Consider the following 22218-nt stretch of genomic DNA (forward strand, 5'->3'; position numbering starts at 1 on the left):
ACTTTCTGACAGTATTTTTCCATTTCTGCTTTCTCAGCCTTTATGTTGCATAGACAAATATTTATTCTCAGTTATGGTGCTGTGCATGTTAAAGATCAAGATGATGGCAGACTCTGTGTCTGGTGGACGGCGACTTCCTGGTCATATCCCCACAGGCTTTCCTCCATGACCTTGACTCTCAATCTGTACTTTGACTTTGGACCATCCAGCCTTGTTTGAGAAAGTCCTGATCTTGAAGGCAGCTTCTCGTTAATTCTATCTAAACTCTGCGGCCATTACTACTGAAAACAGTTGTGTCTTCAGGGAAGACTTGCCGAGCACTTACAGCACTTACTGCTTTGCGGTAGTGGGCTATAGTCATCAAGTCACTTATCTCTGTTTTGTCTTCAAAGGACAGAGACCAGGGAGAGAATCAAGTTCTCTTTTGTCTCTTTTCCAAGTGCTTTAAAGTTCTCACTAGGGCTCCATCCTCATGACCTAATAAGCTTTCAGAGGCTCCACATCTGAATAACAGCTCAGTGGCTTGTCCAGTACCAGTGTGGATTTTGAGGGGCATAAACATGTAGTGATGTTATGTTATTAATGTCACAATACGTTGCCATTTTGTTTAGTTATCTCTAAAGAGATTTGCATAGTCAAATAGCACCTATTATCCATGTGGTGTCCATTTCTGCTGCTCTTCATCCCTTTATATAGACCTAGGTTTCCATCTGGTATCACTTCCTACCTGAAAGATTTTATTTAACAAATTTGTTAAAGCAAATCTGGGGTTGGGGTGATGGGCTCAGCCGGTGTGTCTGCAAACACCTTTACTTTGAGTGCTGTTTTTGCTGGGTGTAAGTTAAAGCTGGTTGTTCCATTTTTTTGGACTATGAAGACCTTCCATCCTCTTCCTGCTACCATTGCCCCAGCAATGAGTCTGCTGTCATTCTTGTGTCCCAGTTTTTCCTGTGCACAGCGTGTCCCTTGTTTAGCTGATTTTAGGTTTTGTGTCCATCCTTGACTTTCAGCTGTTTGCTGATAGTGTGCCTGGATTTTATTTTCTTCAGGTTTCTTATGCAAGGCACTTACCAAGTTTCTTGGATTTAGAGTTCTCATCATATTTTAATGTTTCTTGTTATTATTCCTTGAATTACCTAAGTTAGGACATCTGAAGCACACCGACAGCTCTTGGGTGCTCATTTCATCTTTTATTTGAAGCTCATTGTATGATTTTTAATGGTCTGTATTGAAGTTCATCATTCTTTCCTTCTGCAACATTTTTTTCTTATAATCCTGTCTGTCACAGTGTCCAGTCAGTGCAGCATTCTTCTCTATACTGGAGCTTTGTAATAGCTTTGCCTCCATTTCAATGTCTAAGCATTTAGAATATAGATTTGTTTAAATGTCCTTCTCTGAATCATTTTGGATTGACTCTGACTGATTTTTCTCCCCATCATGGGCCATATTTTAACATTTTTTGTATGCCTGGTGATCTTTGCTTCAATTTCAGACATTATGAATGTATTGTGAAGAATGCACTTTGATCCATGGAGTTTGTCAGTCTCTCTGTTTGGCTCAAAATCCTGAGTTCAAGTGATGCTCCCACCTCAGCCTCCCAGAATTGGAACTACAGGCATGCACCATATACCCAACATAAAGCCAGTCTAAACCGGAGCTTAGTAGCAAATTGCATGCTTAGTATTTATAGGGCTCTGGATTGAAACCTGAGTGAAAACAAAACAAAACAAAACAAAACAAAACAAAACAAAAGACACAATAAAACATTGTGCATGTGAGAGTGAGCACACACACCCATTCAACTTCTTCAAATTCAAGTTTAATACATCTCTTACATCAACTAATCAACATATCGATTTGTTGTGGGAGTTACCTAAACATACTCTCCTTTTACCCCCAGTCTGTGCACATGCCAGTCCCAATACCTGAAGTGGCACCTCCCTATTTATTTAGCTAACTTTCCACCCTTTATCTGTAGTTCAAATATCACTTCCTCAGCACCCTCTCCTGATTCCTAGAACTAGTTTTGATCCCGACTCTTGGGTTCTCAGAGTTCTTTTTTTCTTATGCAACTCAATTTCTTAGAGTTAGGTTTTTACACTAAATCATGACCTCTATAAGGGGAGGAACATCAGTTATATACACACAAATAGATATACATACACACAGATGTGTACATTTAGACATATATATATACACATACATGCATATATATGTGTATATGTATATTTAAAGCTATGACTCTCATAGTGAGGAACCCATGAAAGCACTAATTTAAATTTTCTTTAGATTGATCAAGCTGACTACATATTAAGGAAATATTCTCCAGTGTTTACTTCAAAGGACCCCAGTGAAGTGAAGATGCTGAGGTGTATGATGGAAAGTACATGAGCTCTGACACCAGACAAACATGAGTTTAAACTGCGGTATCATCACTTATTAGCTGAGTGACCTGGGAAAGTTGTTTGCTTTCTGAGTCTGGAGGTGTCAGTGCTAATGTTAACACAGAGACAGTAATAGCTTCTTCCTGGAGTTGTTATGACAAGGGAATGAGGTGAACTATATAACACTCTTAACATAATGCTTAAAATACAGGAGGGCTGCAGAGATGCTGCCTGGCCTCTGTTCATCTCTCGGCATTCTCGGTCATCTTCTCCTGAGTGAATTATAACACTAATGAGTACAGATATTACACAGAGAAAAACAGTTCCCTTGTCTATGTTGATGGCAAAAACACGGACAAACCTAGACATAAAACCAAGGAGAATCGGAATCAGAGGAGACTCAAGAGAAAGCCTTCACTGTGGTGAAGGGATTGAAATTCAGAGAAGTTAGTTATCCAGAACCCGGGAGGAAGCAACAAGGATTGGAGGAAAAGCACCCCTAAGTATCTTAGGATAACAAGGACAGACTCACACTAAATCCTGAAAGATGACTCTCGTGTGAGACATTGACTGACAGAGAAGGTGGAGTTCTGGGGCCTGTTCTGTTGTTGTCTCCATTTCTGAGACCCAGGAGTCCTGGTGTGAAAGTGTCCTGGGGCACTGGTGTCCAGGGGTGTTCGTGTGTGGTTTCTATGCAGATCTGTCTATTAGTTGTTACCATCAACTATATCTAACTCCGTGGAGTAAAATTCATACAAGGGGCAGGTCAGGGCCCTGTGAGGACCCACAAAGGTTGGGTCCGTATGTCGTGCTGTTGGGGAAGGTGGTTGGTGGCTAGGAAGAGAACTGTGAACTCTTGTGTCAGGGGCCCTGATATGAACCAAGTCATTGGCGTCTTATGATTGTGTGTTTTTCTTCTGAGTTGATCTCTGGGACAAGTGCCAGAAAAATAAATGAGAACCAGAGTCCAAATTAAACATTGTCTTATCATATGTCAGAGACAAAAGCATGAAGATCAACATCTCCACCCCAACTAGAGCTAGGACAAAGGAAAAGAGTGGCAGCTGAAACCATAGTTTGGAACTAAGAAGTGGAACAAATGAAGCTGACCATCTGCTGGAAAGGAGTGGGAGCCTCAGAAAACCACTGGGCTGGGACCTGGTGGGCGCCTCCACGACCTCTGCCCAGTCAGGGAAGACTGGGAGGAGTAGCAGTCTCCTCTGCTGAATGGGGAATGTCACACAAGACCAATGCAAATTAGTTCTTTAACAGCAGCTCTCCATCCTCTACCATTGTTAGCACCCACCTTCCAGCTTCCATGATTTTCCAAGATGCCCCAGGAGGCACTGCCTTTGTCTTTAGCAGAAAAACACATGGCAGGAAGAATACACAACCTTCCCAAGTCAGTTCGCAATGCTCTATGTTTTTCTACTTGTAGATGATTCTAAAATATCACTTAGCTCTTCTGGGCCTCACCTTACTCAAACTGAATTGGTGGTGAGGATTAAAATGATATTCTGTTCACTGAGTACTTAATAACATGTTAACACTTAGTATTGTCAAAACATATATTTTTCCTTTAATTAAACTTCTTATTTATCAGTGTGTTATGTATTTTAGAGTTCATACAGTGGCATACATATGGAGGCCGGAGGACAGCTTTGTGGGTCTCTTCTACCTTTTTGTGGGTTCTGGGGATTGAACTTGGGTCATCAGTCTTGCATGCAGGCACCTTTACCCGCTGAGTAATCTAGCTAGCCCAAATTATACATTTTAAACATTTAAACATATATACAAATGCGTACCACACACATGTTAGGACTAATTTAGACCACAGTGAAGGAAGCAGGAAGATGATGATGGAGATACTGGACGAAGGGATTCTGTAGTTAATGGAAGAAAAATGCTGACTTTTTTTTTTTTTTTTTTTTTTTTTAGAGATTTGTTTTTATTACTTTTGATTTTGTGTATTTACATGTTCTTTTTTTTTTGTGTGTGTGTTATATATTTTTTATTTTACAATACCATTCAGTTCTACATATCAGCCATGGGTTCCCCTATTCTCCCCCCTCCCACGCCCTCCCCTTACCCCCAGCCCACCCTCCATTCCCATCTCCTCCAGGACAAGTCCTCCCCCGAGGACTGTGATCGACTTGGTAGACTCAGTCCAGGGAGGTCCAGTCCCTTCCTCCCAGACTGAGCCAGGTGTCCCTGCATAAGTTCCTGGTTTCAAACAGCCAACTCATGGAATGAGCACAGGACTTGGTCCCACTGCCTAAATGCCTCCCAAACTGATCAAGCCAATCAACTGTCTCACCTATTCAGAGGGCCTGATCCAGCTGGGAGCCCCTCAGTCTTTGGTTCATAGTTCATGTGTTTCCATTCATTTGGCTATTTTTTTTCAATAATTGAGTAAAACTGAAATTTATTATATGCCACAGTCGTCCTACGGACCTCCATGCTATATATATATAGCCTCTATGGTTCTATGGGTTGTGGTCTGATTGTTCATTTTATATCTAGAATCCACCAATGAGTGAGTACATACCATAACTGTCTTTCTGGGTTTGGGTTACCTCACTCAGGATGATATTTTCTAGTTCCATCCATTTGCCTGCAAATTTCATGCTTTCATTGTTTTTCTCTGCTGAGTAGTACTCCATTGTGTATATGTACCACATTTTTTTCATCCATTCTTCCGTTGATGGGCATCTAGGTTGTTTCCAGGTTCTGGCTATTACAAATAGTGCTGCTATGAACATAGCTGAGCATGTATCTTTATGGTATGTATCAGCATTCTTTGGGTATATGCCCAAGAGTGGGATGGCTGGGTCTTGAGGTAGTTTGATTCCTAATTTTCTGAGAAACCGCCATACTGATTTCCATAGTGGTTGTACAAGTTTAAAATGCTGACTTTTTAAATGACTATGAGATAATATTTTGGCTTTCATCTGATTGCTTTATTTGATTTTGAAAGAAGCGTTTCCCAAAGTCCTAAAGTCCAAATCCTTCTTCATTTGTAGTGATTTTTCCTGCATCATTTTTACACAGGTTTCCTTGTAAACTATATAGTTTATCACTGATTGAAAATAAAAATGAATAATAAACTGTTAGTAAGTCCTGTGTGATTCAAGGATGCTGAAGAGAGATTAAGTTGTGTACACATCTGTCGCATCCTAAGCCAATGAAATGGTTATCGTGTTAATTGGACGTTTATTATATTTATCTCTCGGGGCTACGATAGCCTTACAGCTTATCAGTTTTCAAGTTAGCACAGCTTTGCACAGAGTCCAAGTCCTAATTACTAATAAAAAACTAGTTAAGTGAAATCACAATGATGGGGGAGAAGGGTTAGAAGCAAAGTTGCCCACGAGTGCTCAGACAAACTCAAGCACCGGCCCCATTTGGCTTCTTTGAGGTTTCATATGCAGACTCGGCCGTGGGTTTGATCAGTGAGTCTCCAGCCAGTCACGTGACTGCCTCGGGACCCTGGACCATGAAGTGACATCTTCAACCCATTAAGCCTTTGTCACCAAATAACACCCCCCCCCCCCAAGTATCTCTGGGTTTGAAACTTGGGGAGGTGTTGGAAATGAGGAAGAGCGAGCCTGGAAGCCAAACACCACATGGGTAATTTTCTTCCTTTCTTTTTTAAAAAAATTTATTTAATTTACATTGGTGTGAGGATGTCGGATCCCCTGGAACTTGTGCTGGGAATTGAATTCAGGTCCTCTGGAAGAAAAGCCAGTGCCCTTAACCACTGAGCCATCTCTCCAGCCCACGTGTAATTTTCATATTGTGTAGGGGTTTTCCTGGGGCATTAGAACAGGACGTATACAGCAGCCATGTGTACAAAACCATTAGGCAATCCCTCAGGCCTCACTTAAAAATCCTTTTCTAGTTAGTCTTCTCAGATGAACTTCTCATTTTGTTTTACATTTTAACTCTTCCATTTCCCTTTATTGTTTATCTGGAGAGCGCCACCCCCTCCCCATCATGGGCCCCCAATCCTGGGTCTTTATATGGACCCAGAGCTTCTTCCCTTTTAGGGGTGGTGAAGGCAGAAGAGACCAGGTTCCCTCTCTACTGTGACTTCTTCAGTTGGCTTTTCAAGAATTCTTCCCGCCAGCCTCCTTGCTCCTCACCGCGGTCCTTTCTTCCCTTTCACGGATTCTTAGGCCTTAGTTAGAGGGTAGAAGGAGACATGAAACTGAAGATACACCAGCGGGCACTTTTAGAAGAGTGTTCGCCTGTTCTTCAATCCATGATGCAAAAATATTAGTTTTGACGTCTGTAAAGATAATGATACTAACATAGATTTTAAAAAGAGTTTTCCATAAGGTGTGTCATTAATATATACATTTTCATATATTTGACCCTGTCTTTGCCTCCTCCTAATGACATGCTTTTGCACAGTTGTATTCATTAAGCTGTGGAATAAGAAGTTGATAAAAGCTGGTAAACGAAGCCTGTGGGACCCATGGCCTTATAGGACAGGTAAGCCTGACCAGGGGAAGGTTGAATTACCCAGCTCTGCACCCAGCTGCCTTCCACAAGCAGACAATAGGCAACTGGTTGTTAATCCACTTGAAGCACAACAGAAGTCGGTAATGTGAGGGCAATATAGACCCCATCTTAGGGAAGGGCCACCATCTTAGACCACCTGCTGTACTCAGTTCCAGGAAGGACCTCAGGAATGTGCCATGACAACTCAAATAGATACAGGGCAGTATGATCCTGTCGACATAACTCAAATAGATACAGGGCAGTATGATCCTGTCGACATTCTGTCTGCAGTTTATGGCCCTTGAAGATATCTAGATAATCCTGCTGAGCAGCCCAGATAATCCTGTTCAGCAGGTTGTGGTTCCCCACCAAAAGTCCAACCCAATAGTTTCAAATGTGGTTTTACGCCAAAAGTCTTAGACCAATAGTTTCAAAAAATCACCTTGCCCCATATCCCTTCTACCCAATCCCAAGATGCCAAAGCATTGTGGTTGTTCCCTATAAAAACTCTACTCCTGGGCCTGCTGCCGCCGCCACCACTGCCACATTTCCCTCCATCTGCCCTGCAGTGGCCCAGGTTCTAACCTGACAATAAAAGGACCCTGATGTCCTTGCATTGGAAACTGGCTCCTTGGTAGTCTCTGGGGGTTTCATGAAATGGGTACAACATTAACAAAGAGCATCCTAGCAAACAAAGAACTCCCACTCTGTGAATGCAAAGAGGCCCATAGCACACAGAAAACCTGAGATCTGAGTTCAAATCCACCACTGGACAGTAGGTAACCCGAGGGAGCCACTTATGTTCTCTCTAGGCTTCAGTTTCTTCTACAAAATGAGCACATTAGTGAAGATGCTGGTCACCATTCTGAGAATCAGGAAAGAGGGAAGACACTGTTACACTCACTCTGTGACTCTGTACAGGTGACCAAATGGGCTGTGTTGGCATCTACTGAAATCCTAGCACTCAGGACACAGAGACAGAAGGATAAGAAGTTCAAACCCAGTTTGGGCCACTTGCAAAACCATGTTTAAGAAAAAGAAAATCAAAAGAATGGAAATACAGATGTCAAGAACATTCAGGAATGAAATAATATGCAACTCTTGTTTTTCTCTTCATCAGAACTGGGAAAGCCATGTTTCTAGCCATGGCTATGGTTCTGTTAATTTTCTTTACATCTTTACTTCAGTGTACTACTTGATTTATATTACTCTGTGATTATTAAAACGAAATAAATATATAATTAAAAGACTGCAGATAAATAGTATTTCTTAGTTTTTCATATAGGAGGGGCTTAGAGGTTCTCTTTGGCAGGCATGAGGTGGAACCCTCTTCTGAAGCAGCTTTGAGAATGGATAGAGCTTCTTCATAGAAAACACCCGGCTCTGACAGTGGCTTCAGGATGTCAGTCAGGCCGACACTTTAGACCCTTTAGACTGACGGGACTGGTGAGGGTTGGAGGTACTTCTGTCTCCTCATAGCACCGTTAGCTGACACTCAGAGCATGAGGTAGCTCTCCTTGCAATAATCCTGGAGATGGATATGACCAGCTGGCCCTCTCCAAGCAAACCCAAATTACTCTTTTGTTTTTTCTTTATAGTCATCTGTTTGTACCTATTTTATACTATGCCTTCATTTTGCAGATTTGCAAATGATTAACTGTGTTAACAAAAGGACAACTTTCTTCTAAAGATACTGCCTTAGTTAGAGTTTCTATTGCTGTGAAGAAACATCATGACCACAGTAGGTCTTATGAAGAAAAATATTTAATTGGGGCTGGCTTACAGTTTCAGAGGTTTAGTTCATTATCATCATGGTGGGAAACACCATGATGATCATGGTGGGAAACATGGCAGTGTGCAGGCAGACATGGTGCTGAAGAAGGAGCTGAGAATTCTACATCTTGATCCACAGGCAGCAGGAGAGACTGCCACACTGGGCATGACTTCAGCATATGTGAGACCTCAGAGTCTGCCTCCACAGTAACACACTTCCTCCAACAAGGCCACACCTCCTAATAGTGCCACTCCCTATGGGCCAAGCATTCAAACATATGAGTCAGTGGTGGCCATTTCTATTCAAAACACCACAGATTCCTTCTTTGTCAGAGATCTAATGAGTTTTCATTCTCCATTATGCAATCAGAATTTTATCCCCAGGCAATGTAGACAATACCTGTGTGGGCATTCCAGTGTAACACGAATTGTTATATGGTCTTATTAATTAAAAAACCCAGAGCCAGATATTGGGGCAAACGCTAAAAGATCAGAGAAATAGAACAAGCCACAGCTAACCTCACCTCGCCAACTTCTCAGCTGATCTTGTTTCCTTAGACTGAAAGCCTCTGAGTCCTCATTGGAATGGATCTCAGCTAAATTGCTGCTAAAAAGCCTAAAAGCTTTAAAGCCTCTAGTTCCTGGTCCTCACACCTTATATACCTTTCTGCTTCCGGCCGTCAGTTCCTGGGATTAAAGGTGTGTCTCTTTCCCAAGCAAGACATGAGATCTCAAGTCCTGGGATTAAAGGTGTGTGTCACCATGCCTGGCTGTTTCTAGTGTGGCCTTGAACTCACAGAGATCAGAATGGATCTCTGCTCCCAAGTGATAAGATTAAAGGCATGTGTGCCACCATTTTCTGGCCTCTATGTCCAATCTAGTGGCTATTCTGTTCTCTGACCCCCAGATAAGTTTATTGGGGTACACAATATATCAACCACATTCCAGTATCTCCTGGTTCAGTCAAATACTGCAGCTGGTCCTATGCTGGCAGGATTGAGGAGAAAACATGATGAATTACAAGGAAAAAGATGCAAAGTTAACAATGTAAGTGTGTGTGTATGTGTGTGTGTGTATTTGTTCTTTTACCCTGCATTACCACATACACGGATGGCCTACAGCTTTTCTTTAGTGCATTATCAGAGTGTATGAGTTCCTCTGCCTGCTGTAACACAGTTCCTAGCGAGTTAATGGCATGACACAGCACGAAGGCATTCTCCTTCCAAACGGCAGTCTGGAATGGACGGCACAGCGCTAGAGCCAACATTGTGTCAGGGCGTTTCCTCGGGAACCACCCACGTTCCCTTGGCCATGGACCTCTTCAGCTCCCAGTCCAGCCGCATCAAACTGAAGTCTAAGGCTGCGTCTCCCTCCCATGCCTCTGCTACTTTTTCCTCCTGTAAGGACTCTTGTGACGACTTAGGCTTCACTTAGAGAATCCAGGATAAATTTTCTGTTTTTAAATTCAGCTCATTAGTCATCTTAATTTAGCACACAACTTTTCTTTTTTATTATTGTTGTAACATTACATATTTGTATGTTCTAGAAGTTAAGACACAGCCACCGTCTTTGGGGGTGGAGGAATATTGTGCCCATCACAGAAAAGTAAAATAATCTAAAAATACAAGTATGAGTGCCATTATTTCCACACTGTTTAATATATGGATTGATGTATGGATTCCACAGTTTTACATATGGATTGATATCTGAACGATGAGGATCCTACAAATGAAAGATGTACGTGAATACTGCTGCTATGGAATATTTAACTATGTAATGTGTGCTACATTTTTTTATGCTGTGGAATATTACTTTAGCTGTATAAAGGTGTGTTACATTTGTTTCTGCTGCATTTGTTTAATTATGAAAAGATATGTTGCTGTTTCACTTTGCCTGCATGTAAGGCACTTGATTGATCTAATAAAAGAGCTGAACAGTCAATTGCTAGGCAGGAGAAGTATGGCAGGGCTGGCTGGCAGAGAGAATGAATAGGAAGAAGAATCTAGGTTCAAGAAGAACAAGAAGAAAGAAGAGAACGAGGAGAAGGAGAGGAACACACCCAGGGCCAGCCAGTAGACACAGAGTAGGGCATACAGAAAAAAAGATAATAAGCCCCAAGGAAAAATGTAGGTGAAGAAAAACAGGTTAATTTAAGTTAAAGAAAAAAAGCTAGCTAGAAATGAGCCTAAGCTAGGCCAAAGCTTTCAAAACGAATGATAAGTCTCCACCCCATGATTTGGGAGCTGGTTGATGGCCCCAAAGAAAAAGCCTGGTACATTTGGTGTCCAACATAGGGCCTGAGAAAGCTGAAAAACAAAAACAAAAAATGGCTACGGCTCCTTTAAGAGGTTTTGCATACTGTGAGCCCTTGAGCAGCCTGGCAGAAGCAGCAAGCTACGTGAAAATGCCGGCCACAGGGTGGGCACTGGCATTTCAGAGCTGGGGTGATTGACTGCAGTTCTCACTCAGACACACCTTTGGACCAGCCAGGGAGCTTATGGCTCAGCTCTCACAGACCCCAGGATGGGGCAGAGCCAGCCACCAAAGCAGAAGCGGAGGACCCAGCAGTAGCTGAGCAGTTTAAGGTTTTGCTCATTCATGCAGACAGAAAAGGCTAGAGAGATGCAGTAAAGCAGGTTCAGATGAAAAAACAAGCAAGCAAGCAAGCAAGCAAAACCCTTTAAACAGGTTACAGTACGTTTAAAAATATGCATAGGCTTACAAGGAAAAGAAAATGGGATTAGACAGTCATAGAAAAAAGTAAATAGTTTATAAATAATAATAGAAAAATAAGCCATGTAGAGATGGGAAATACACAGGGAATCTGGATCCTGTATGTTGTGTTGACTTTGAATTTTTTGATTTCTGATGAGCAAATGGCAACTGCTGAGACATGGGATTGCAATAGGGACTCATTAATTAAAACAGCCTAGATATTTTAGGAATGCCTTGACTTTAAAATGGAAGTCAGAAAATGTATTGCTTTGGGGAAGAGGTTATACTTTTATTTCCACAGGATTCATTCAAGGTTGATAGGATTGGGTTTGATTAGAAAGACACTCTGAAAATCCTAGCTACAAGACATAAAGAAATAAACCTAGATAAACTACAAGATACATGATGTATATTTTACCTGTTCAAACATAAAACAAAAAAAATCATCTTTGGCCTGTACAACGCACAGTCCATACTTGTGTCAATGCAGATATGTATGTTAACCTTTGAAAATCTGTGTATTTTCAGAGCAAGATGACCAGACACCAGTGAAAATGAGTGACCCAGGTGATCTAGCCTCTCAGAGTGTCTCTGTTGCAGTTTCCTTGGAGTTTTGCATCCAGAACAGCTTCATGGCTGCTGGCTGAGATGGTCCAGCCTCACAGCCTATCCTAGCCAGGACTGCAGATAAGCCTTGTGATTTCCCATTACAGAGAGACTGGACAACAAATATTACAGCTAGTTTTCTTAGGACTTGACCATTATCTCAATTTTCTCAGGTTCCCTAAAGATACCACCATACACACACAACTGAAATCAGTCTAGAGAATACAACACCCACATTGCCAAGAGGTGGTGTGGGTGATTTTTGGTCATTCAGTTATGGATGTTTGTCATCATTTAGTGGGGGATATAGGAATATAGGATAAAAAGACAACTATTAACATCAAACATTTTACATTGGTATGGATTTTGGTATATTGAGCTATTTTTGTTATACTGTGTGTATGTCTCTACTCTTGTTCAAAGGATTTTGTATATTGATACAAATTTATGGTTATTTTTGTTACAATATACTGTATATATGTTTATATGCTTGTTTAAGGTATTGTACCTATGCAGTTCATTTAAAAATGTATTGTGTTCTAGTCCTTGAAAGCTATTATTATAAACCTTTAGGATAATTAAGAAACAGGTTAGTAGTTAGTCATTTATAACAATCAAACTTGTAGTTATGTTAAGTATGTTTTCAAGAACACACAGTGGTATATTTTAGATAGATAGAAGGTCTTCAAACACTTTAAAGAACTACAGAATATGGCACTTAAAATGTTTTGTTAACATTGGCTTTTCATGAGAGTGAGACACGTGTGTTCCTAGCAGCACCAATCCACTTCATAAAAGGATGATGGGCATCAAAGAATTTCCATATGGAGTTTGTCTTCATTGTGGCAAGCTACCCATTTGGGCAAGATACTGTTCTTGCCTTGACTGTTGACAGTATGCTGTACAGATTAGACAAGCAGGACACAAAGGAAAAAGACTGTCAAACTTTGCCAAGACAAGGCAGGACAGTCCTTCAAAATTCCTGCTTCATAGAAAAATCTGCCAGACATTCTGAAGGACACACAGGAAAGTGGTTGCTCAACTTTGCTAAGACAAGGCAGAACAGTCCTTCAAAATTCCTGCTTCATAGAAGAGTCTGCAAGATATTCTAGGCCTGTAGGCCAAAGATGGGTCTATAGTTTCTCTAGGTTTGGAAGTGGCTTACACTGTACTTCCTGTTTACTCAGATAATGATACATCCTTCTGTTTTTGGGGGTGTTTGTTTTTTGTTTTGTTTTTGTTTGGTTTTAGTTTTTTGAGACAGGGTTTCTCCGTGTAGTTTTGGTGCCTGTCCTGGCTCTGCCTTCTGAGTGCTGGGATTAAGGGCATGCACCACCATTGCCTGGCCCTTCTGGGGTTTTTGATGGAGTTGAAGACTAGCTAGTTATACCTGCAGTTTTCTTTAGTTATGATAGAAGGTAAATTAGGTATAGAATTTTGAACTTACCAAGATAGGATAAATAATGGAGTATTTTCTCTGAATTTGCCAAATACAAATAGACTAGATATTGTAAATGTAATGCATTAAGAAAACACTGTTAATTCTCCATAGTTATTATGAAACACCATGGAGGCTTCCTTCACAGACCTTAGTTTAGGGGCATTTACTGGGACACCAAAAATATAAATGTATTTATTTTCTTTAGTTTGAGCCCAGGTCCTTTCTATCAGCATGAGAGTATTACTTGGAATCTTGAACTTGGCTATGAGCTATCTGGGTATTCTCACATGATGTCTTATGCAGTTCAAAGGGGCACCTGTAGTCTATATGGGCTTTTGGCTACCTTGGATGGTGTCACACTACAGAATCAGTGAAGCCTTCCCCAAACAACAACAAAAACACAGCACCTCTGTGGGATCCTGTCTTTCCACACCCAAGCACCTTTCTTCCTGCTTTAAATAACGACCCCAGGCACCTCATGTTCCACATCAGGCTGGGGTGTCATCACCTCCAGCTTTGGATGCCTCTCTTTGGAAGGGCAAGCTCCAAGGAGCACTTTATCGGCCACACTGAGCTTAGAGCCAAGAGAGGAAGGACTTGTGCCAGTGATGCATTCTTGGGCTAATGGTCTGTGGTCTTCTGGGAAGAGAAAGTGCAGGTAGTGGAGGACAGCCATCAGAAGTTGGCAGGAAACAGGCCTCCTTCTAAAAATCTATTAAAAACATGAATCCAACAGAATCTCAGAGACTCTGAAAATATGGTTGTGCCCTCACTTACACCTCTTTGGTATAAGTGGAAAGTGATGCTTGGGATCCTGAGGTTCTGTGTCCTTGCACTACGCTGTCATTGGGACAGGAGGAAGAGATGCACCAGGAGCATGTTGGGCCAAACACTCTGTCAAGCAGCCTGGAACTCCTGCCCCACATTCTGGGCCCGAGACAATGAAGAAGTCAGTGTTTCCTCCCACACAGAGGTATTTAACAGTTTTAATGTCAGCAATCATGACTTCTTTGGGTCTTCTAATGATCATTTGAAAGCTGAATTAATAATAACAATGGGGTTCCTTGATGAGTAAATTAATCAGGCCTATGAAGCAGGCAGCAGATTCCTCACACTGCACACTGAAGGAGAGGCAGCACAATAGTACCCAGCATCTATACCATTCTAAGGGCTCAGCCCTCATAACTGTTTATAAAGTGTTCTTCTCATTTCTGTTATACAGCTGTGGAAACTGAGGCAAAGAAAGGATGAGTTTTAAGACCCATTACATGCATGTGGAATTCATACTTAGACATTATTACTCCCCTGTCTGTGTCCTCTTCTTTAAAAGATTTGAAATTTTTATTTTCTATTTATATGTACAGGTGTTTTGACTGCATGTGTGTCTGTGTGTCATCTGTGTGTCCAGTGCCCACAGAAGGTAGAAGAGGCTGTAACAGGCCCCAGACCTTAGCACAACTGACACCATGAAGGAAGTGCCAGTCAGACCATAAAATTCAGCACACAGACAGCACCGCCTGCCGAAATGAAAAGAAGGGCTTCATCCATCCCAGTCCGTAGTTCTAGGACAGTCTCTAAATGTACCAACCTCCCTCTCAGGCTTCTGTTAACTGTTCTTGTTAACTTCTGGTCGCTGTTCTTGTTAACTGATGTATGTCAACTCAGAATGTGTGTGTGTGTGTGTGTGTGTGTGTGTGTGTGTGTGTGTGTGTGTGTGTGCTTAAAAGCTCACCCTGAGAAAGTCCCAATGATACCCTGGATCCCCAACACTTGTGTAGTTTCTGAGATGTTCTATTGGCTTAAACTCATGTTCAAGTAATCTCATCTGGTGGAAAACTCACAATAAGGGTATCAGATCCCCTGGGAATGGAGCCACAGGTAGTTGTGAGCCATCATGTGGCACTAGAATGTCTAACCCAGATTCCCTGGAAGAGCAGCTGGTGCTCTTAACTGCTTAGCCATCTCTTAAGCCCTCAAGTCCATGTCTTTAACTGCAAAACCAATGCTGCCTATTGAGAGAGCCAGGCAAATATCATGACAGCCTGCCCTAATTACTCAGTTAAGAACTAGGCCTCAGTCCCTGCTTTTTGGAATGGAGCAAACAGTTTCTGAAGAAGAGCCACAAACAAAGGATAATCAATCTCCAGTACCCCCAACAGCAAGAATGAGGAGGCCTGGTGGCCTGAGCCATAAATAGCTCAAGATTATAACCAAATAAGGATAAAGCCTGAGACTTGTCCAGTTCTGTCCAAAAATGGAAAACTGTATCCCTGGCCAGCCCCTGACTAGCCCTGGTCAATTAAAACACACAAATATGATTGCCTTAGGACCTCCCCTTGGCTATGCTTACAAGGAAGCCACACATCCCTCTTGGGGTCTTCACCATCTTGCCTTTGTGTGGGATGGCAAGTCCCAGCATGCCAGAATAATAAACATTCTTGTTGATTGCATACATGGATGGTGGCCTTTTGTGGGACGCTAACACCTTCATAGAGGAGAAAGAATATTCAATGTATACAATGTGGCTTAAGAGAGATAATGGTCTGGGCTAACATGGATAATGGAGATCCAGTATGCAGGAGAGGAGCCATGCCTCAGAAAAGATGTAGAGTTTCAGAAGGTTCAGGGCAAGGTAACAGTGGAGGAATATTTCTGGATACTGAGCAGTCCAGCCTCCATCAATTGCTAGAATGCTCCATCAAACACTGTGAGAGCCAAGAGTTTCTCCACAGTTGTAAAAGCTTTTTCTTTGAGTCATCTGTATAAGGTTGGAGCTGAGGCCTTGTGTGCATGAGACTCACTCTTAGTAAGGCACAAACCAGGGCTGGGGTGATGTTTCAGTGGATACGAGTGCTTGCTGTGTGAACAAGAGGACCTGCGTTTGATCCCAGCACCAAAACAAAAAGCCAGTATTGTCTCTGTGCCTATAATCCCAGTGCTGCGTGTGTGTGTGTGTGTGTGTGTGTGTGTGTGTGTGTGTGTGTGTGTGTGTGTTGTAGAGGAGAAGAAAGAGAATCACTGTGACTTCCTGGTCACCAGCCTTGTTTGTTCAGTGAGAGACCTCGTATTAAGGGAATAAGGTGGAAAGTGATAGAACAGGACACCTGACACCTTCATATGACCTAGGAGTTCATGAGCATGGGTGTGCACATGCAATACACACACACACACACACACACACACACACACACACACACACACACACTGCTCCATCTCCAGAGTGTCTGATTAGATAGAAGGCACAGGAATGTGTATTTCTACCAAACTCATAGGCATTGCTGATGATGCTGTAGAAAGACTTTGAAGCCATTGTTTTAAAGCAGAAGCCAAGAAGACCCATAAGAAAGGCCAGGATACAGCTGAGGACAGTAGATGGGAACAGGAATGAAGGACAGAATGAGTGTCTGACAGCTGGCTACTGATAGCTATTCCAAGCCCAAGCTTACAAAACATCCAACATATATTATGATTTTATCCTTGAATCAAAGCTTATGTGTAGTTATTACTCCCTTTACAGCAGAGAAAGAATTGCATACATTAGGACCTTCCCAAGCCATAGACATGTAGACTTAAGGCCACCGTGAAATACAACCTTAGTTGTATCACTGCTTCAGAGGATATCACTGTGTTGCAGGATATTTGATCACACTGTGAACCCCAAGATTGCATTGTTTACTGGAAAATCCTGTGTCTCATTGTGGTGTGGCTCAGCCCTAGCACACACCTTTAATCCAAGGGCTTTCAGCTTGAATATTGTAAGCAGGATTAAATGAAGTCAACCATAGGTCAAGAGGTGGAGCAAGCAGCCAGTTGACAGGAAGTGAACATAGGATTAATGAGAAAAAAACATAGAGTAAGAGGGAGTCAGGAGGACAAATAGAGAGACATACAGGAGTAGAAGGGACAGGCATTCAGTTTGAGGTTTTTTTGTTTGAGAACATGTAGGAGAAAGGAGTTTTTTTTGGGGACATCAGCTGAGGCAGAAGGTTAGTTGGGTACATTCTCTGCCTCTCTGAGCCAGCAGGCTCTCACCCCAGCTTCTGGCTCCTGAGTCTTTATTGGCAAAATTGAATGATTGAGATTCAGCTAAAAACAACACCACTGCTGCAGAGTTCGGGAGCCATTTGATGTGGTGTTTGGAAATATATGATCTCTGAAATTTTTGGTCAGTGACATAACAAAAAAAGAGACTTAGTGTGGTAGTTGAATGTGATTGTCCCCCATAATCTCAGAGAGAGTAGCACTATCAGGAGGTGTGGCTTTGTTGGAGGGGGTGTGGCCTTGTTAGTGGAAGTGTGTCACTGTGGGGGTGGGCTTTGAGGTTTCCTATGCTCAGGATACCACCCAGTGTCTCAGTCCACTTCCTGTTGTCTGCAAGATGTAGGACTCTCAGCTACTCCAGTACCATGTCTCCTGCATGCTGTCATGCTCCCCGCCATGATGATAATGGACTGGACCTCTGAAACTGTGAGCAAGTCACCCTAATTAAATTTTTCTTATTAAGAGTTGCCATGGTCATGGTGTCTTTTCACAGCAATAAAATCCCAAACTAAGACAATTAGGAAACATTATTTTCATTCCTGAAGGTTTCATAACCTCCCAAACAGTGCCACCAACAGGATCCCAGTGTTCAAATATGTGAGCCTGTGTGGAATATTTTCATTCAAAACATAACAAGTGCCCACCACTGGGAGGGGAAAGAAGATAAAATCTCACCCAAAGAGAGAAGCAGGGTTCTCCTGAAGCCGAGATTCCTGTACTGTGATGTTTGTGTACAGATTTTACCATCAGAAGCTTCCATCTTGGATCTGCTACATACATTCACTCATTTATTGAAAATATTACTGAGAGCCACTAAGAGCTAATTTATTTTATTTTTAATCATATAGATGTGTACATGCATGCATATGTGTGCAGGTACCCTCAGAGACCAGAAGAGGTTCAAATCCTCTGGAGTTAACAAATGTGGGTCCTCTGTAACCACGGTGTGTATTCGTAACCACTAAGCTCCCCCTTCTACATTTTTTTCTTTTAAAAGACAATTCTATTGCACAGGCTGACCTCAAACTTCCTGTTGAGCTGAGGATAGTCTTGAATTCCTAATCCTTCTGCCTCCGTTCCTGGGATTCCAGGACCACACCACCACATCTGGCTTCACTATGTTGTTTAGAGATGAGAAACAAAAGGCAAGTTTAGGTTTCTTCATTAGCTGCTTCTTACCCGTTCCTGAAGTGTTCCACGTTCTAGAGCTTTCTGTGGTGTGGATTGTCTTGCCATGTTTGGCTCAGAGCTGGTATCTTCTGGAAAATCCTCAATTATCTCTTCACATTTTTTTTTCTCATTCTTGTTGTAGTTTCCTTCTGGGATTGCAGTCTGTATGGGATAGATCTCTAGTCGTGACTTCTGAGTTTACCGATGTCTTCGTGTTTAGCTGTGCATGCTTTGGAAACTCCGGGAACAAAGGCTTTATGACTAACCTGCGCTCACACATGCTTCGGAAACTCCGGGAACAAAGACTTTATGACTAACCTGCACTCACTGTGCAGCCTGCCTCTCTCTCTCCAACCTTCTAATTTCTTTCAGTTTTATGTGTGTGAGGATTTTGCCTGCATGTATATCTGGGGAACTGTGTGAATGTTTGATGTCCTGTGAGGTATGCTGGGACTGGAGCCACAGATGGTCATGAGTTGCCATGGGAGTGCTGGAATTGAACCTAGTCCTCTGGTCAGCCAGTGCTCTTCAGCCCTCATCCCTCATCTTCTATTTGATTCCATTTGTTTAATTCCATTTACTTTTTGTCATGTTGATTTTCAAGTTATTTTTCTTCAGCTCTGCTTTGGTGGTCTTATAGCTTGCTTTTATTTTCAGACCTTATTTGTTCAAGCAGATCAAACATCTTTTAAGTTATATCTAGTGTGTGATAATTCTAATATTTGGGAGTTTTGTCTGGCTATGTCTGCAGCATTGTTTCTGATAATTCTTAGCCATGTTGTCTTATTTATCTACATATTGTCATTTTTTTAACCTTTACCTAATATTTTTTGTTCTGTTATCCATAGAATTTGTTTAGGTCATGCTGAAATAGCTTTATTTACCTCAAGTAATATTTTTGCTTTCTTCTTATAAGCTGGGAGTAAGAACCAAAATACAATGCCATTTTATTAAAATTTCAATGTTGAGATTTTTTTCACCCTATAGAAGGTTTGGACTTAGACCAAAAACATGCACAGGGCTGGTTATAGTTCTAAAATCATCAGATGACTTTTCTTTATCCTGTTTCCACTGCCAAGACGAAAAGAGATGTCTCTGGGGCTTGTTAGGTGGCCCAGAGAATAGAGAACATACCACTCTTGGGAAGCACCTGGGTTTGGTTCGCAGCATCCATGTGACAGCTACATCCATGTGACACCTGTAAGCCTTGTTCCACTGGATCTGATGCCTTTCTGTTCTCCAAGGGGACCAGGCATGCATGTTGTACACTTACATACATGCAGGAAGACACTCATACACGCAATAAAACAAGCAGAGGTCTACCTGCTGTACTTCTAAGAGGAAGCTGTACTGGATGAGAGGACAGGCGTACATGAGGGACACAGTTTCCCTTTCTACTCTGGAGATGTCTTCAACTTGATCTACTTTCATGAATTTTGCAGCCCTCAAAACAAACATTCCATTTCACCATGATTTAGTAGAGTCTTGGCCAAAACCAGCCCTTGTGGTTCCATGCTTCTCATCTTATCATCACTTTGGTTAAGCTTCAGCGTACTGGATGCTTTTGTACCAGCTCAGTGATGCACTTAAAATATTCTAAATATACAAATGGATACACAGAGGCAATGTTTCAACTGCTTTATCAGAAGGATTGTTTGAGGTACATAATTGCCTGATGAAGAGAAGAAAGTGCAAGTCCAGAGCTAAGTTGAAAACATATTATAAATTAGGCTAAAACACAAGAAGAAAAAAAAGTGATTTTCATTGAATGCTATTGTTAAATGAAATAGCAAGCAAAATTCCCAAGGAACAACATGGGTTTTTAATTTTAAACTTAATTTTATTTTATATGTATGAATGGTCTGCCCACATCTGTGGATGTGCACCACATACATGCCTGCTGCCCAAGGAGGCCAGGGAAGACTCTGGATCCCTTGAAACTGGAGTTACAGAAGGTTGTGAGCTGCCATGTAGGTGGTTGGAATTGAACTTTCATCCTCTGAAGGAACAGCAAATGCTCTTACCCACTGAACCATCTCTCCAGCCCAGAAACAGTACTGTTTTTTATTTCTACCTTAAAGCTTGATATTGCACCCAAGATACAGAGCTCTGTAAAGAATGAATGTAATAATGCAAACATTTATATGGAATTGAAAATTCCAAAGGATTTAATCAATATAACTCTATTTAAATGTATTTGGAAATGTGCTTGGCTGGCTTCTGCCTACCTGGATATTTATAATTTGCACACATGTGCATTTGCTAAGCCTTTCTAACATTATAATATAGTTTGTGCAAAATCCCTTTCTCACTATCAGGTAGGCAGGCTATTGACAGGTACATACTCAGCAACTTCCATTAATGCTAACCGATTTCAGACTCCAGTTCTCAACTTACTCTTCTAACGTTAGGAGGTGACTCATTCTCTGGGTTGGATGAATTTTGTGTGTGGAATTTCTCTTGGTCTGGGCTTTTGAGAGCAGAGCAGAGGGCAAGGTGCTGAGCATAAAGTTACAGAACATAGGAACTCCTGGAGTTGGTTTCTCCTCTCTGTGGTGTGGTGGGACACCTGGCAGAAGCATCCTGAAGACACGTTTGCTTTGGCTCCTAGTTTAAAGAGGTATACCCATCACAGTAAGGGAGGCATGTTATCCCTGTTCTGAGAATCAAGGAAGCAGAGAGTTGGGTCTCTGAGTGACCCTCAGGGTCAACTCCCATAGCAACACCTCCTCCAGGTTACCCCACCCCCACCTCCCACTCTCCTCAGACTCCAAAGACAGCACTGCCTGCCAAAAACCAAATGTTAAAACACGTGGGCTAGCGGGGGTGGGGGTGGGGGGGGTGGGGGGGGGTGGGCACGGGACGGGACGGCTTGACATTCAAACCTTCCAGTAGCTCTCCGGAAAACAGAGGAGCTCTTCAGACTGTGGAAGTAGATGGTGGTGTGGAAACCCAAGGGTCTCAGAGTTCCTTGTATAGTTCAGCCTGTCTGTCTGGGACTCCATTCTGCTGAGTTGCTAACTGGACTAGAAACTACATTGTTCAGAGGTCAGAAACCACTTTGTCACTTTTGAAGAAGCTTAGAATGACATTTAGAGCAGAAGTTAGAATTAAGCAAACTGGTTCTCAACTTTGGCTTTGGTATTTTACTGTCTTCATTTGTAAGCAAGCTTTTAACCCTTAGAAGCTCTGTTCCATCACACAACATCTTAAGGTCATGTTGAGACCTGAAAAATAGAAAAACTACATAAACCATTAGCACAGCCATACAGGGTAGACACATAATGTATTGGGCTATAATGATCGCTATTATTTTTGCCTGGTGAGCTGGGCTTGGCACACAATAGGCCAATAAATAAACACAGTCTACTGCCTTCATAGTGTAAACCGTCGTCATCCACATTTCCTCCCTGACTTTAGCCTTCACCAAGGGAAGGGACAGGAACTAAGGTGACTCTTCAAAGAAGCCACATGTGGAGGCCTATTTAATTCAAGGACTAAAGCACTATGCAGCTACTCAGAGAAAGAGGCAGGCTGGCTGCTTGCTTGTTGAGGAATAGAAAGAATTCTCAACACCTGACT

The sequence above is a fragment of the Peromyscus maniculatus genome, chromosome 7 (genome assembly GCF_049852395.1).
Source record: "Peromyscus maniculatus bairdii isolate BWxNUB_F1_BW_parent chromosome 7, HU_Pman_BW_mat_3.1, whole genome shotgun sequence".
In the NCBI taxonomy this organism is placed as follows: domain Eukaryota; kingdom Metazoa; phylum Chordata; class Mammalia; order Rodentia; family Cricetidae; genus Peromyscus; species Peromyscus maniculatus.